The 17,390-nt window shown below is 50.3% G+C and overlaps 2 non-coding genes and 1 pseudogene across 2 annotated transcripts; 1 reads left to right on the top strand and 2 right to left on the bottom strand.

Moving 5' to 3' along the window:
- LOC120375815 overlaps positions 1-17,390 on the bottom strand; it is a 451,158-nt pseudogene that overhangs the window by 243,249 nt on the left and 190,519 nt on the right.
- TRNAC-ACA lies at positions 5,057-5,128 on the top strand. Its single transcript has one exon. It is a non-coding gene; the product is annotated as a tRNA-Cys (tRNA).
- Positions 12,570-12,641, bottom strand: TRNAA-UGC. The gene has a single exon. It is a non-coding gene; the product is annotated as a tRNA-Ala (tRNA).

The following is a 17,390-nucleotide window of genomic DNA, read 5'->3' as shown; positions in this document are numbered from 1 at the left end:
GCTGGGTGACTGCCCCTGAACTCCCCCCCCGTTCCTGGTCCCGACGACCCCCTCCTGGGACCCCACTCCCTATCTAAGCCTCCCTGCCCCGTGTCCCCTGACGGCCCCCCTAGGACCCTACCCCCTACCTGTCCCCTGACTGCCCCAACCCTTATCCACACCCCCGCACCCAGACAGAACCTCCCGGACTCCCATGCCTATCTAACCGCTCCCCGCCCCCTGACAGCCCCCCCAGAACTCCCGACTCATCCAACCCCTCAGCTCCTTGTTCCCTGACCCCAGAGACCCTCCCACCCTAACTGTGCCCCCAGGACCCTCCTTGCTCCCTGTTCCCTGACTGCCCTGTCTCCTATCCACCCCCCCACCCCCTAACAGACCCCGGGACTCCCATGCCCCATCCACCCCCCCGGTCCCTGACTGCCCCCTCCAGAGACCCCCATCCCAACCACCCCCAGGATCCCACCCCATCCAACCCACCCTGCTCCCTGTCCCCTGATTGCCCCCCGCTTACCCCAACCCCCTCCCCCAGCCCCGGACCCCTTACCATGAGGCTTCCCGCTCATTCGGAGCCCGGCTGCCGCGCACAGCCCCGCCCCTCAAAGTGCTGTGCGCAAGGCGGCAGGGCGCTGGATGAGCGGGGAGCGTCTTTCACTCCCCGCAGAGCCAAACACTGCCCCGCGGGAGTGCGGAGCCCCGGCCCCCAGAGCGCTGCACGCGCGGCGGCAGGCCTCCAGGGGAAGGTGGGGGAGGGGCCAGCAAGTTGCTGTGCTGGCAGGATTTTTAATGTCACACTGGAGTCCCGGCAGGCCCCAGCGTGCCATTAAAAGTTGGCTCGCGTGCCATCGGTTGCCGACCCCTGCTCCAGCCCAACCTTCTGCTGATGCACCTCAACGCATGGCTATGAAGGGTTTGAAGCTTTCATTGCTTAAGTTCCAGGACCCTGAGGGATTTCAGCTCCCCTTTGTCCAGAGGAAACCTTCACCCCACTCCCAACCAGGTTCTTGTCCATGGGATCACTGTAGGGGGCTGGGTCCCTGTTTGTCTAGTCTCTCTAGCTAGGACAAGCCAGGGCGCCTCTACAGGAATCCATGGCACACCCACATCTTGAACACTGCGTGCAGATGTGGTCACCCCCCCGATAAAAGATATATTGTAATTGGAAAAGGTTCAGAAAAGGGCAACAAAAATGATTAGGGGTCTGGAGCAGCTTTCATATGACGAGTGATTAATAAGACTGAGACTTTTCAGCTTGGAAAAGAGATGGTAGAGGTCTATAAAGCAATGATTGGGTTGGAGAAAGTAAATTAGGAAGTGTTATTTACTCCTCTAGACACAAGAACTAGGGGTCACCAAATGAAATGAAGAGGCAGCAGGTTTAAACCAAACAAAAGGAAATATTTCTTCACATAACACACAGTCAACCTGTGGAACCCTGGGGCACCTAGGATCGGCCACTGTAAGAAGACAGGATACTAGGCTAGATGGACCGTTGATCTAACCCAGTGTGGCCATTCTTATGTTGGGTACGTATGAACTGGGGTGTATGAGCACCAGGGCCCTCTGTGGAGCTGCCCTTCTCCTTCTATGCTCTTGTTTCATTGACTCCAGCCTTTTTTTCTATTCAGCATCAGCATCATTGTAAACAAGCTGCCCTCACCTCCTGTCCCCTCCAGAACCAGTGTCCCCTGTCTTGTGTAAATCACTGACCTCTCTCAGCACTGACTGCCCCTCCATGTCCTTGTTCCTCCCTCTGTGCTGATGGGACCCTTCTCTCCAGTCCTTCCTCATCAAGCAGCTCAGTGGATGGGAATCTTAGAGTCACCCTGGTGCTTTAGGAGCAGAACCCCCCCCAGAGCTTCCATGCAATTGGCACTTTGCCATCACTGCAACTTGTGCAGAGAGACTGGCTGGGCCACATACCAGCTGGGCATGAGCAAAGCAGCAGGGGTGAAAGGCAAATGTGGGGAATGAACCCAGGGCCTTCTACATGCAAAGCAGGCACTGTACCACTGAGCCACATCCCCAAACAGGCCTTCTTTGCTGACTGTTACGCTGAGAGCCTGCCTCTTTCCAACGCATCCAGTGGCTTATACGCTTCATGGGAAACCTTTTCCCCCAAGTCATGCTCTCGTGCAGGTTGCTGGTTCTTAGGGGTCACTTTGCAGCAGGGCCAGATTCGATGTGTGGGGCGGAGAGAGTGTGTGCACCCTGGACTCAAGGTTAGCTCAAAAAAAAAAAAAGGCAAGGGAAAAACTGCTGGCTGGGAGCTAAACATGCAGGACAATGGGTTGGGATTCTTCTACGCTCAGATTTGTTATGTAGCTGGCAGTCTCCCAAATGATGGTCTGTTCCTTCCCTCAAAATGCCGGCTAACCCTCTCCTTCTGAATTTAAAGCTCCATGAAAGGAAAAAAATAATGAGGAAGAAAGCATAGAAGCTATGGATGTAGTTAAGAAAGGACTTGGAGTGATAAAAGACCAAAGGAAGGAAAGTATCAACATTTCTGCCTGGTTTTAAACCAGGGATCTTTTGCAAGTTAGGCAAATGTGATAACCACTACACTACAGAAACCAGCTGCTGTCAATTTTGGGGCCCTTTTCTAAGGCTTTCTCAGTAGCTGCTACACCAGCTGATTTGCCTTTGAAGAACAGGGAAACAAAGGGCACCAAGAACTTATGTTTTTTGGATGAGCCAAGAAAAGGGAGCAGCAATGTCCCCCTCGGGTAGCTCCTGTTCAATTCCAGGTCAGAAAGCCAAACTCTTCTGCAAGAATATCCAAAAAATATTGTGTTTCACTTCACTTCATAAGTACAGTTGTGTGGCAATTAAATGGTGACTCTAAAGTTTCATAAAAGCAAAGAACGTTAAACAAAATAGTGTGGGAAATACGGATGTATCTGAGAAAATGGCTTGGAATGAAGGAAGACAAAACTTGATGGGTCGAGAGAACAGGCCCTGTTTCCCCCTGGTTTGGAGCTTCTCTCACAACTACTGGAATAGAAAAGCTAAGCAAATGGGGTTCTATTGTTGCACAGGAGATTGAAGTGAGGCTATTTTCTCCAGATGGTCATGTCAGGAGTGGGATTTGAAACCACTTCTCTATGCAGAGGCCAGAACACCCAAGAGATAGGAAAAAAGAGTCTTGAAACTAGCACTTTAGACCAGTCCACCATCCTCCTGCTACAAAGACCATGACTTATGAACCCTAGTTTTTGTTAATAATTGATGAACTCTTTAGGGCAGTCGAGTTGGCACATCTCTTTCAACTCCTGGAGACCTTCTACAGCACAGCTGAATTTTAGACACACTCACCCAGACCTAGAGTTACACGTTTCCTGGAGTTCCATGAGTTCTGTGGTGTTGTAATCTCCCTGCTCGTGTTTTAAGTGAACACAAGATGGGTGCTGGCTTTCTGAGACAGTAATGGTGAACCTCAAAATCCTGCCCCGGGGGCCAGACAGTTAAGCAACCAGCACCCACAACCTCTACCATGATAGAATCCTGTCTGGCAGGAACTCACTTACCAACAGCTGGGGCGTGAGAAGGACCAGAGAATGGGAGGGTGATGCGAGTGAATTGTTGGCCAGGTCTGCTATACAAAGTTTTTTCAGCAGAATTATATTGCTCAGGTGTGTGAAAAACACACAACGCTACCTCGGTCAGCAGCTTGTGGCTGGTGCACACACTGCAATGCCACATCTGGCGACAAAACTGCCCTGTTTTGCTGACAAAATAAAACGACTTCGATGAAAGGTCTAGAGCTTTTTGCAGCAAACTTAGAAGTGACAGAGTGTCAGTGTAGATGCTGCTGTTCATTATATCACCATAACTGGCCTCCTCCAGTATCCCACAATGCCCGCCATGAACTCGTCTGCCCTGCATTCCTGCTACAGAGCCATGGGCCCCTCCCCTTTCATCGCTCTGGGAAGTTCTGACAGCTGAGCCTGCTGCTCTGCTCCGGCAGCCAGGAGCAAATCACTGCCGTGGATGCCGCTCTCTCCCACGCTGCGAACACAGAGCAGGGTGGCGAGAGTTTCCTTACAGTGTAGGGGGGCCACTGGAATCTGAACTGTGACATGCCCAGGACATCCCTTCCCTCGAGGAGGCTCTTACCTTCTAAACAGGGATGGCTGTTTTCTAGTAAAATCACGAAAAGGGAAGGAGAAAACTCGAAAGAGGTTCCTCCTGGCGCTCATGTACCTGAACCCGAATACTCTCTCAGTCCTCAAAGAGAGACCTTGAGAAGGAGACTTGCTGAAGCAAAGCCACAGGGGTCTGTGAGGTTCCCCTGGCCCCTCACCCCTGTCCTGCCTGCCTGCCTGATGTCAGCATCTCTCTGTGAGGTCACCACCTTCCCACCACCTTTGACCAATAGTCTGAGGTCCTGCAAAAGGCCTTTGTGATGTCACTGCCACACCCCTCCCTTGCTGTGCTAATGTCCTGCCCCTGGCCAGGCACTTTGGAGGTTTGAGCTACTCCCTGTGGATCACCCCGCTCAAGGAGCGTTCGTTCTAGGAAGCAAGCCGGCTAGACAGGAAAACATCAGACGCTGTTTGGATGGACAGGGTGGGTCTCAGGGGAGAGGCAGAGAGGATGCGGGGGGGAACTGAACGCAATGCCCCAGATGTGGCCTCACCAGTGCTGACTAAAGGGGAATAATCACTTCCCTCGATCTGCTTGCAATGCTCCTACTAATCCAGCCCAATATGACCAGTTACCCATATTGAATACAGACACAGCAATATCTGTACATTGGTTCCTATCCATTCAGGAGGTTATTTCCCACCTATTCATAAATAATGAAGCTGCTCTAAGCAGAGGGGAGAGAGCTGTCCCGTCCATGCAGTTAACCCATCTCCCCGAGAGGTGGTAGCTATGTCAGTGGGGGAAGCTATGTTGGTGGGTGTGCAAGCTGTGGTGTCTACATGTATATGAAAAGTTTAATCAAACCCCATTTTTAAAACCCCTGTGGTCTGGGAATAGAAAAGGAGCTCTCTGAGGCAGAGCCCGTCCTTCAAAATCCTTAAGATCATTGACTTGCCTAGGCAAATGTCATGGGGGTATAGCTCAGTGGTAGAGTGTTTGACTACAGATCAAGTGGTCCTTGGTTCAACTCCAAGTGCCCCCTTACAAGCCTGTTTCTTCAATAAAAAAAATTTCTTTTCCAGTATGCTCAGGAGCTCCACTAAATAGGGATCCCTGAAATGAATGGACACACTCAATGTTTTCCTGTGCAAATGCGTAAAAACCTAGTAAACATGTCCCCAGCTGAAATCAGTTCCAATCCTCTAAGTGTCTAGGTTTGTTTTAATCAATTAAACAAAGGCCCATGAAGACACATTTGCAGGTCCTTGGCCTCCATGGGCTACAATGTGCAGAAGAACAAGAACCACATCCACTTGGGAGGCATGGACTAGTCTGTATTACATTTGGTAAGTAAGTTGCCATTGGGACTGAAAACTCTACTGGGGGTGGACAGGAGCCTGTTACAAAACTAAAATAACCAAGATTTACCAAACTCCCTGTTACACATTCAATCCTCTCTTTGTGCACACGGCATCAACTGGGGCTCTAATAAATGGCAGCCTTCCTTTAACACAGATCGTTGTTCCTTGTGACTTTCAGATACATTCAAATGGCAGCTGTTCAGAGGTCATGTGCTGCTAGTTCATGAGCAGCAGCAGAGTCTCTGTACGTTACCAACCGTAGAGCTGGGTGTGTCTGCATCCAAGTAACTGCAGAGTCAGTGTAGTACCAGACAGTTAATTGCACAGTCTCACTTTCTGGTCTCATTGATCATTTGGGTAGAAACAGCAACCGTTTGGTGGGGTTTGTTTATTTTCTCCTTCCTTTTCTCCTAAGGAATGTGTGATCTTGAGCATGTTAGTTTAAGTTCCCTGTGGGTCAGGAAAATTCCATCTCCTTGAACTAGCTGGGAAGTGACCTGTTTGTATCACCTAGAATAAAGGAGCTTTTGTAAAGCAGTTTCATCTTTAAATATGCTGGGATAAAAATAGTAAACAGTAAATTCCACAGCCAGACACCAGGCCAGGATCAATTGATGGGGCCAGGATCAATTAATTACAGAAGAAACAAACTCTTGGGAAGTAGCTGTAATTTGTCCCCAAACCTTTCCTTGTTCTCATATGCTATCAGGGATTCTCTTCTAGAGGGCAGAGTTAAGGTTATCTGGGCATGTACCCTCACTCTGTATTCCCTGTTTCTCCAGAGTTTGTGTTTTACTGAACTCGATGTTCTGGAAGGTAAGAGATATTCACTGTCAAAGTTAACTCTGTGTTAACAAAGGTTTTGTTAGTGGCAAAAAATGTGACTAATCCCTCACTGCGGTAATTCCACTGACTTCAGTGTACTCTTTCCCCATTTCTAGTTCCAAAAAAATAAGCAAATTAAAACAACCTTGAGACCTAAAATGCTGTGAGAAAATGGAAATTTTAGTAGCTCAAATAATTCAGTTTCTTCTGTGTCTTGTGCGTGTGTAAATGGCACAACACATTAATTTATAAGCACATCTTTCTTAACTTCTTTAAATATTCTGTAGTACATTGACTAGATCAAGTGGGTTGTTCAATGCAGTGAGGTTTTCATGCAATGCCTAATACATATTTTTTCATATTATGTAAATGAACATGCTGTGAACTGTGTCGGTAGCTCAAATTAATTAATAGGTTTATTTTCTCTCTCTCTTTCTCTCTCTGTGAGGCACAATGAAATAATTTAGTGATGCTGAAAACGTTCTCTTCTCCTCCAGAACTGCCTTAGAATCACCTTCCCTTTGTAGATTAATCTGCCCCTGTGTCTCTACAAGGAAAATATAGTTTCTATGAAAAAAACACAAATTTTTAATTAAAGGGACTGAGACAGAATAGGTTACTCAGACATAGGTTAGGGGTTTGTTACAGGAATGGGTGGGTGAGATTCTGTGGCCTGCGTTGTGCAGGAGGTCAGACTAGATGATCATAATGGTCCCTTCTGACCTTAAAGTCTATGAGAATAGCCACATGATGGTGACACATCAGGAATGCAAAGCAACAAGTTCCTGGTTTGCACATTGATGGTGACAAGGGATTGAACTCGACTCCCCTTGTTTCACAGACACATTTGTTTTATTCTCTGAGGTCAAACATAAGTTTAAATGTTGTACTTAGTCCTCTGCCTTGTAGCTTCAACAGCCGCAGATGCAAGATGAGTTGCTGCAGCCTAGACCTTGTGTCCGTGTTTAGGTGGTTTTCACCTAAACGTTCAAGCAGCTCACAGCAATGTCCCGAGCTCCCCAAGTCCCACTGACAGCTGAGCTCTTCCTGCCCACTGAGCCCAGCACAGACAGTGGGTGGGGGGTGAGTTTGTACCCAAATAACTGACAGAGCCAAGCAAGGAGCAAAGAAATGTTTGCTTCGGTCACTAGGGGCTTGTCTACACTACAGGACTATTTCGAATCTACTTAAGTCGAATTTGTGGATTCGACCTTAATAAGTCGAATTTGTGTATCCATACTAAATACACAAATTCGAACTTCTGAGTCCACATTCACGGGGCCAGCTTCGACTTTGGAAGCGGTGCACTGTGGGAAGCTACCCACAGTTCCCGCACTCCCCGCTGCCCATTGGAATTGTGAGATTTCCCCCCATGCATGCTGGGGGGAAAAATGTGTCGTCATTGAACCGTCAATCACGCCCTCCCTGTCTTCCTTGAAAGCGCCAGCGGGAAATCTGTTCGCGCCCTTGTCTGGTCGGTTACAGCGCGGACGCCACAGCACTGCGAGCATGGAGCCCGCTGCGATCATCGCTGCACTTATGGCCATTGTCAACTCCTCGCACGTTATCGTACACCTCTTCCACAGTCAGATGCTGAGAAACCGGGCGAGGAGGCTCCGGCAGCACGGTGAGGAGAGTGGCGCAGACCTCTCAGAAAGCAGGGTACGCCGGGCAGTGGAGATCATGGTGGCAATGGGTCACGTTCATGGTGTGGAACGGCGATTCTGGGCCCGGGAAACAAGCACAGACTGGTGGGACCGCATAGTGCTGCAGGTCTGGGATGACACAGAGTGGCTGCGAAACTTCAGGATGCGTAAGGGCACTTTCCTTGAACTGTGTGACTTGCTGTCCCCTGCCCTGAAGCGCCAGAACACAAGGATGCGAGCAGCCCTGAGTGTGCAGAAGCGAGTGGCCATAGCCCTCTGGAAACTTGCCATGCCAGACAGCTACCGGTCAGTAGCGAACCACTTTGGCGTGGGCAAATCTACCGTGGGGATTGCTGTCATTCAAGTAGCCCACGCAATCGTTGAGCAACTGCTCTCAAAGGTAGTGACTCTCGGAAATGTCCAGGTCATCATAGATGGCTTCGCGAGGGGATTCCCAAACTGCGGTGGGGCTATAGATGGGACTCACATCCCTATCCTGGCACCAGCCCACCAGGCCAGCGAGTACATTAACCGAAAGGGCTACTTTTCAATGGTGCTGCAAGCTGTGGTGGACCATAGGGGACGTTTTACCAACATCAACGTTGGGTGGGCGGGCAAGGTTCATGACGCGCGTGTGTTCAGGAACTCTGGTCTGTTTAGACGCCTCCAGGCAGGCACTTTCTTCCCGGACCACAAAATAACAGTTGGGGATGTGCAGATGCCTACAGTGATCCTCGGGGACCCGGCCTACCCGCTAATGCCCTGGCTCATGAAGCCCTATATAGGCGCCTTGGACAGTGAAAAGGAACTCTTCAACTACCGGCTGAGCAAGTGCAGAATGGTGGTGGAGTGTGCTTTGGACGTCTCAAGGGAGATGGCGGACCTTACTGACTCGCCTCGGACATCAGCGAAAAGAATATCCCCGTAGTTATTGCTGCTTGCTGTGTGCTCCACAATCTCTGTGAGAGCAAGGGCGAGACCTTTTTGGCCGCTTGGGAGGTTGAGGCAAATCGCCTGGCTGCTGTTTACGATCAGCCAGACACCCGTGCTGAGAGAATATCCCAGCGGGAAGCGATATGCATCAGGGAGGCTTTGAAAGCGAGTTTCCTCGCAGAGCAGGGTAACCTGTGACTGTCCACTTGATTTTAAGAGAGCCTGATCATAAACCAAGTTTCCCCCACTTCCGAAGGACGTTTTAAAACTAAGGACATGTTTTAGTAATTAATAATAAATCTTTCGTTGACTTTGCATTTCTCTTTCTTCGTTGAAACATGGAAGCATTCTGTGCTGGTTAAGGTGTGCACTGATGGGTGGGTTTGCAGGAAGGGGCGAGGGGTGCCGTCTTTGGATAGGGGTTAACATGACGGCTGTGGGTTTGGGCGTTGGAAGGGGTGAGGGGTGTGGGGGAAGGGTGAGTATCTGCCCCTGGATGAGGTCTCTTTTTGGGGCTCAGGGCACCGGGGAGGATCGTGACTACGGTCCAAGTGCATGTGAAGGGAAGCCTGCCTTTACATTCGGGGATGGCAGGCACCAGGACCCTGCACAAGCATACACATCAAGGAAAGACCCGGGGCAGCATACACCACACAGACTGTCCCTGGTGCCTAGTGACTGCAGTCTGTGTGTGCCCTGCAGTTGACCCTGCAGCCAAGTCTGTAGCATGGCACTGTGGGCTATGCACTGAAATTACAATTCCCCCCCCCACACACACAGAACAACAGAAAGTCTTCTGACACCAGAAACATGACGGAAACAGTCAGTAACACCAAACCGCTTTTAATAATGTAGTACACAGTGGGGGGTTTGAACTTGGAGTTGGGACTGGTTGATGCTGTAAGGAAAGAGCTTGTACAAATTTACAGCGCGAGAGTTGTCTCGAACATTATCGGTGTGCTGCGGTGCAGGGACAGTTCTCACGGCCCCTACCGCCCCTCCGTCTTGTCACTTTGGGTGAGGGGGGGACAGGACTTCTTGGCGTTGGAGGGCGGTTGCAGATGCACTGCAGGGGGGCTCTCTCCTCCTGCCTGCGGTCTTGCAGAACATCTACAAGGCGCCGGAGCGTGTCCGTTTGCTCCCTCATTAGACCAAGCAGCGTTTGAGTCGCCTGCTGGTCTTCCTGCCGCCACCTATCCTCCCGTTCCAGGTGTGTGCGATGCTGCTGACACAGGCTCTCCCTCGACTGTCTCTGCTCTGCCGCCTCTGCTCTGGAGCTGGCCATCAGTTCCTGGAACATGTCATCCCTAGTCTTTTTCTTTCGGCGTCTGATCTGAGCCAGCCTCTGCGAGGGGGATGCCGGGGCAGTCCGGGAAGGAGCCGAAGCTGTGTGATGCGAAAAAGTAGGTGATTTCCTTGAACAAATACATGTTTGCCAACAGTAAACACAGTCTAGTCAGTTTCAGTTAAAAAGACCAAACAGGGAACCAAGTCTCAGGAGATCTCGGAACTAGTCCGAGATTTCGGAATACGCTCTCATTGGCGGCGCCATTGCACTGGAGAGCGCACAAGCGAGGAAAGATAGCTGCATCCCTCTTGCACAAAGTCCTGGTAAGCCTTACAGTACAGAGTGCTTATCAGTTACTGGTTAGCTGTGCTCTCCTGCTAAAGGCAATGTGCAAAGCAGAAAGGATAAGCCTTTTGCAGCCCCTCCCGCCAGCGCACGGGAACGATCAATGCATGCTTGTTCTCTGTGGCCTCTCGCATGTGGCTGTTAGGCATGGGTCATTGTTATGCAACCTAATTGTAAACCATTAACAATAGTAACACTACACTAATTGCCCTACTTAGATGCAGTATTTGCAGAATGAGATCACCCTGAGGCGGGTCACTCGTGCCCAGAAAGACCGCATGTTACGGGACGCACTGCACAGACCAGGACCATATGCAGCAATGCTAGTAGAGGCGATGGTTCCACTCTATATTCGGATGTCCTGGCATGGAAGAGTCTGCTTCCACGGAGCGCCCAACAAGCGACCTCTTCCGACGAACCTCATGCGGAGGCTTTGCGAGGAACTGAATGACACCTTCGTAGAAATGTCGCTAGAGGACTATTTTTCTATCCCCATTTGTGTGGACCTTCTCTTTATATAGTTTAATATATATTATAGTTTAATATTTAGAATGTTTTAAATTGTAAATATTTAGAATTTTTTAAAGTCCATTTGTGTGGACCTTCTCTTCATATAATTTAATATATATTATAGTTTAATATTTAGAATTTTGTAAATACTGTTTCTATTTTTTCTATAACAATGTTATAAAAAATAAATGTTTATACGTGTGTTGCACTTACCGCCTGATCCTTCCCCTGATTCCGAGTCCTGGTTAACGGGCGGGGACGGTTGGTAGGGGATCTCTGTGAGGGTGATGAAGAGATCCTGGCTGTCAGGGAAAGCGGGAGTGGGTTCGATGTCGCCTGCGCCGTCCTCTAAAGACCCTTCCTCATCTTCCCCATCGGCGAACAGGGAGGGGGAACTGTCCCGGTACACTATTCCGTCCTCGGAGTCCACCGTCACTGGTGGGGCACTGGTGGCAGACCCACCTAGAATGGCATGCAGTGCCTCGTAGAAGCGGCATGTCTGGGGCTGGGCTCCGGAGCGTCCGTTTGCCGCTCTGACTTTTTTATACCCTTGTCTTAGGTCCTTCACTTTCACGCGGCACTGCATCGCATCCCGGCTGTATCCTTTGTCTTTCATGGCTTTAGAAACCTTCTCGAACGTCTTCGCGTTCCGCTTGTTGGAGCGCAGCTCCGAGAGCACAGACTCCTCGCCCCACACAGCGATCAGATCCTGGACTTCCTGGTCACTCCATGCTGGGGACCTCTTTCTATTCTGGGATTGCCCGGACTCCTCTGCTGGAGAGCTCTGCATCGTTGCAGGTGCTGCGGAGCTCGCCCCGATGTGCAACCAGAACGTCAGATTCAAACCGCCGAGACAGGAAAATGAATTCAAATTTTCGCGGGTCATTTCCTGTGTGGCTGGCCAGAGAATCCAAGCTCGGACTGCTGTCCAGAGCGTCAACAGAGTGGTGCACTGTGGGATAGCTCCCGGAGCTGCTAAGTTCGATTAGCATCCACACCAAGCCTAATTCGAGCTAGCAAGTGCGAATTTAGCGTTACTCCACCTGCCGGGGTGGAGTACCAAATTCGAACTAAAGAGCCCTCTAGTTCGAATTAAATGGCTTCCTGGTGTGGACGGTTGAGCGGTTAGTTCGAATTAACGCTGATAAATTCGAATTAAAGTCCTAGTGTAGACCAGGCCTTATTTATACAGATAAAAGGGCAAGCACTTAACAAGATAACAAAGGAAGCAGAATCTGATAAGTTTACCTGGGCTAGGCATGCATATCTTATTTCCTTACTAAGTATTACCGATCTTCTGCTAATGTTTCGCCATTAGCACCATTGTTTATGCCTAATGTTTCTTTTCCTGGCACCTGTATTTCAACATTTCTTATTTCTGCTTAAAGGTACATATAACATTTCTTTAATCCATTCTTATTTTTACAATATAATTCATTCTACTTTCACACACCCCTGACCTTCCATGCAATTGGCACTTGCCCCTCACTGAGCAGGATTGAAACTCCTGCAGGGAGACTGCTGGGCCACATCCCAGCTGGGCATGAGCAAAGCAGCAGGGTGAAAAAAAGAGCTTGGAGATGCTGGGGATTGAACCCAGGACCTCATACATGCAAAGCATGTGCTCTACCACTGAGCTACATCCCCAGATGGGCTGTAGATAACACTCAGGGTATGTCTACACTACGGGACTATTCCGAATTTGCATAAACCAGTTTTGTAAAACAGATTTTATAAAATCGAGTGCGCGCGGCCACACTAAACACATTAAATCGGTGGTGTGCGTCCATGGTCCGAGGCTAGCGTCGATTTCTGGAGCGTTGCACTGTGGGTAGCTATCCCGTAGCTATCCCATAGTTTCCGCAGCCTCCCCCGCCCCTTGGCATTTCCGGGTTGAGATCCCAGTGCCTGATGGGGCAAAAATCATTTTCGCGGGTGGTTCTGGGTACATCCCCCCCCTCCCTGAAAGAGGCAGACAACCGTTTCGCGCCTTTTTTGCTTGGTGAACTGTGCAGACGCCATAGCACAGCAAGCATGGACCCTGCTCAGCTCAATACCGCAATCGCGGATGTTTTAAACACTCGCAAGACTCTCGCAGTATATGCTGAACCAGGACCTTCGAACCGAGGCTAGGAGGAGGCATATACGGCAGCGCGGCGATGACAGTGATGAGGACATAGACACAGAATTCTCTCAAACCGCGGGCCCCGGCGCTTTGGAGATCCTGATGGTAATGGGGCAGATTCTATCCATTGAACGCTGATTTGGGGCCCGGGAAACAAGCACTGACTGGTGGGACCGCATTGTGTTGCAGGTGTGGGACGATTCCCAGTGGCTGCGAAACTTTCGCATGCGTAAGGGCACTTTCATGGAACTTTGTGACTTGCTTGCCCCTGCCCTGAAACGCCATAATACCAAGATGAGAGCAGCCCTCACAGTAGAGAAGCGAGTGGCGATAGCCCTGTGGAAGCTTGCAACGCCAGACAGCTACCAGTCAGTCGGGAATAAATTTGGAGTTGGAAAATCTACTGTGGGGGCTGCTGTGATGCAAGTAGCCAAAGCAATCACTAAGCTGCTGCTACGAAAGGTTGTGACTCTGGGAAACGTGCAGGCCATAGTGGATGGCTTTGCTGCACTGGGATTCCCTAACTGTGGGGGGGCGATAGATGGAACCCATATCCCTATCTTGGCACCGCAGCTCCAGGGCACCCAGTACGTAAACCGCAAGGGGTACTTTTCAATGGTGCTGCAAGCACTGGTGGATCACAAGGGACGTTTCACAAACATCCACGTGGGATGGCCAGGGAGGGTTCATGACGCTCGCGTATTCAGAAGCACTACTCTGTTTAAACGGCTGCAGCAAGGGAATTACTTCCCAGACCAGAAAATAACAGTTGGGGATGTTGAAATGCCTGTCGTTATCCTGGGGGACCCAGCCTACCCCTTGATGCCATGGCTCATGAAGCCATACACAGGCAGCCTGGACAGTGGTCAGGATCTGTTCAATTACAGGCTGAGCAAGTGCAGAATGGTGGTGGAATGTGCATTTGGCCGTTTAAAGGCGCGCTGGCGGACATTACTGACTCGCTCAGACCTCAGCCAAACCAATGTCCCCTATGTTATTGCTGCTTGCTGTATTCTCCACAATCTCTGTGAGAGTAAGGGGGAGACCTTTATGGCGGGGTGGGAGGCTGAGGCAAATCACCTGGCCGCTGATTACGCGCAGCCAGACACCAGGGAGATTAGAAGAGCACACCAGGAAGCGGTGCGCATCAGAGAAGCTTTGAAAACGAGCTTCATCAATGGCCAGGGTACAGTGTGACTGCTGTGTTTGTTGATGAACACCCACTCTCGTTTAAAAATCATGAATTCTTTATTAATTCATTATAAAAAGAGGGAGAGAAGTAAGGGTGTGGTTTGGGAGGAGGATAGGAAGGATGGAGAAGGCCATTCAAAAAATTTCATATTAACGACAGCCTTCTGGTTGGGCTGTCCATGGGGGTGGAGTGGGCAGGTGCACGGAGCCTCCCCGCACGCGTTCTTACACGTCTGGGTGAGGAGGATATGGAACATGGTGAGGGTTGAGGGTGGTTACACAGGGGCTGCAGCGGCACGCTGTGATCCTGCTGCCGTTCCTGAAGCTCCACCAGACGCCGGAGCATGTCAGTTTGATCACGCAGCAGCCCCAGAGTTGCATCCCGCCACCGCTGATCTTCCTGCCGCCACCTCTCATCTCGGTTGTCCCTCCTGTCCTCACGTTCACTGGCCTCTTTTCTGTAATTTGAAACCACGTCCTTCCACTCATTCAGATGAGCTTTTTCATTGCGTGTAACTTCCATAATATCCGAGAACATCTCATCTCGCGTCTTCTTTTTCCTCCGCCTTATCTGTGCTAGCCTTTGGGATGGAGGAGGGATGGTTGAAAAATTTGCAGCTGCATGAGGGAGATAAATATTTAGAAAGATACATTTTACAGAACAATGTTTATACTGTTTCACAGTGAACATCACTATTCACCTAGCACATGTGATTTCCCTACAAGGTCGCATTTTTCATCTTAATAGTGAGTGCTTGCAGCTCTGGAGTTACAGATCTCACAGACACAGGTCCAGGCATCAGAATTCAGCTTGCATGTGGCCATGGTAAGCCACTGTCTCAGTGATTTACCCCTACCCCCCAACGCATGGCTAATACCACGCTAGCTCCCTGCTAATCAACAACCTTCCCCCTCCCCCCCACCCACTGCGTGTCTGGTAGCTTGGGGAAGATCGCCGGTGACCAAACAGAAAAGATCATCGGCATTTCACTCCTCCCCTCCCCCCGCCTTGCTACGTGCAGGAAAGTGTTTTTTTTAAGCTGCTGCATTCCACGAACCCAGTAGAAAAATGGCCACCCCCTTACTTAAATTCCTGATTTTTAACCAGGTTATCCTGAACAATATCACTTTGCTGAGGGTAACAGAACAAGATAAAGAGCGGATGCTTCTTGAATGCCAGCAGTCACCGGGACCATACGCTGCTATGCTTTGCCACGCAATGATACCTGATTACTTGCTACATGCATGGCATGGTAAAGTGTCCTACCATGGTGGGCGGAACAAGGATGCCTTGCCCAGAAACCTTCTGCAAAGGCTTTTGGAGTACCTCCAGGAGCGTTTCATCGAGATGTCCCTGGAGGATTTCCACTCAATCCCCAGACATGTTAACAAACTTTTCTAAGTAACTACACTGTCTGCGAATGCATCCCAAGTCCTCAGGGCAAATCAATCATTAAAAAAGGCTTGCTTAAAAAACAGTGTTTGCTATTTGCAAAGGTTCACTCACCAGAGCTCCCTTCCATGGCGTCATTGTCTGGAATAGTTGCTTGTGAGGGCTGGGAGCAGGGTAATTCCGTCAGGGTGATAAAAAGCTCCTGGCTGCTGGGGGTCACGGAGTGCTGTGTGCTCTCTGCTAGGTCTTCCTCTTCTTCTTCCTCTTCATCTTCCCCGTCTGCATAATCCTCAGACATGGCAGTGATCACAACCCCCACCTCGGAATCCACGATCAGGGGTGGGGTACTTGTGGCGCAGCCCCCTAAAATTGCATGCAGCTCAGCATAGAAGCGGCATGTTTTTTGACCTGCCCCAGACCTTCCGTTTGCTTCTTTGGTTTTCTGGTAGGCTTGTCTGAGCTCCTTAACTTTCACTCTGCACTGCACTGAGTCCCTGCAGTGGCCTTTATCCGTCATAGCCTTAGAAATTCTTTCAAATACTTTTTCATTTCGTCTTTTGGAACGCAGTTCTGTTAGCACTGAATCCTCTCCCCAGATAGCGATCAGATCCATTACCTCCCGAGCGGTCCATGCTGGGGCTCTTTTTCGATTCTCAGGAGACTGCATTGTTAACTGTGCTGATGAGCTGTGCGTGGTCACCTGTGATGATGAGCTCTCCACGCTGGGGAAGCAGGAAATGAATTTCAAAAGTTCGCGGGGCTTTTCCTGTCTACCTGGCCAGTGCATCCGAGTTGAGAGTGCTGTCCAGAGCGGTCAGTGGTGCACTGTGGGATACCTCCCGGAGGCCAATACCGTCGATTTGCGGCCACACTAACCCTATTCCGATATGTTAATCCCGATATTAGCGCTACTCCTCTCGTCGGGGAGGAGTACAGAAACCGATTTAAAGAGCCATTAAAATCGATATAAGGTGCCTCCTAGTGTGGACGGTTGTGGCGTTAAATCAGTTTTACGCTCCTAAAACCGATTTAAACGCCTAGTGTAGACCAGGCTTGAGATTAGACCCCACTGGGCCAGGCGCTGCCCAGACACAGCGAGAGACAGGCCACGCCCCAGAGAGTTTACAGGCTCCACACCCAAAAAGTGGGAGGAGAAACAGAGGCCCAGTGTCACACAGCAGCACTGAGAGTAGAACCCAGGAGTCCTGGCTCCTCCTGCTCTAACCACTAGACCCCACTCTGCTCCCAGAGTTGGGGACAGAACCCAGGAGTCCTGGCTCCCCAAAAGGGTGGGAGTGGAGTCTAGTGGTTAGAGGAAAGGAAGATGGGTGTCAGGACTCCTAGGTTCCAGTCCCAGCGCTGGGGTTAGAGTGCAGTCTCGTACGTTAGCACAGGTGGGGCTGGGAGCCAGGACTCCAGAGTTCTTCCCATCCCCCCCTGAACCATCTTGCACAGCAGGAGGGGGCTGGGCAGGAAGTGATGATGGGGTGAAAACTACCAAGAAATGCAAATCCTGGAAGGAGCCTGTGCCAGGAACCACGTGGTACAGAAACCATGGCCCCTATCCCCACCTCTGATCCCCACTTGGCTGACACTGGATCATGCCCCCTGTGCCCCCCCAATCCACCCCCTGTGAGCCCTGGGGGGCAGGGAATAGCCCTGGTGCTGGGCCCCCCATCCAATTGAA

The sequence above is a fragment of the Mauremys reevesii genome, linkage group 12 (assembly GCF_016161935.1).
Source record: "Mauremys reevesii isolate NIE-2019 linkage group 12, ASM1616193v1, whole genome shotgun sequence".
Lineage (NCBI taxonomy): Eukaryota > Metazoa > Chordata > Testudines > Geoemydidae > Mauremys > Mauremys reevesii.
Note: the sequence above shows the minus strand (reverse complement) of the source record. Positions and strands in the feature narration are given on the sequence as shown.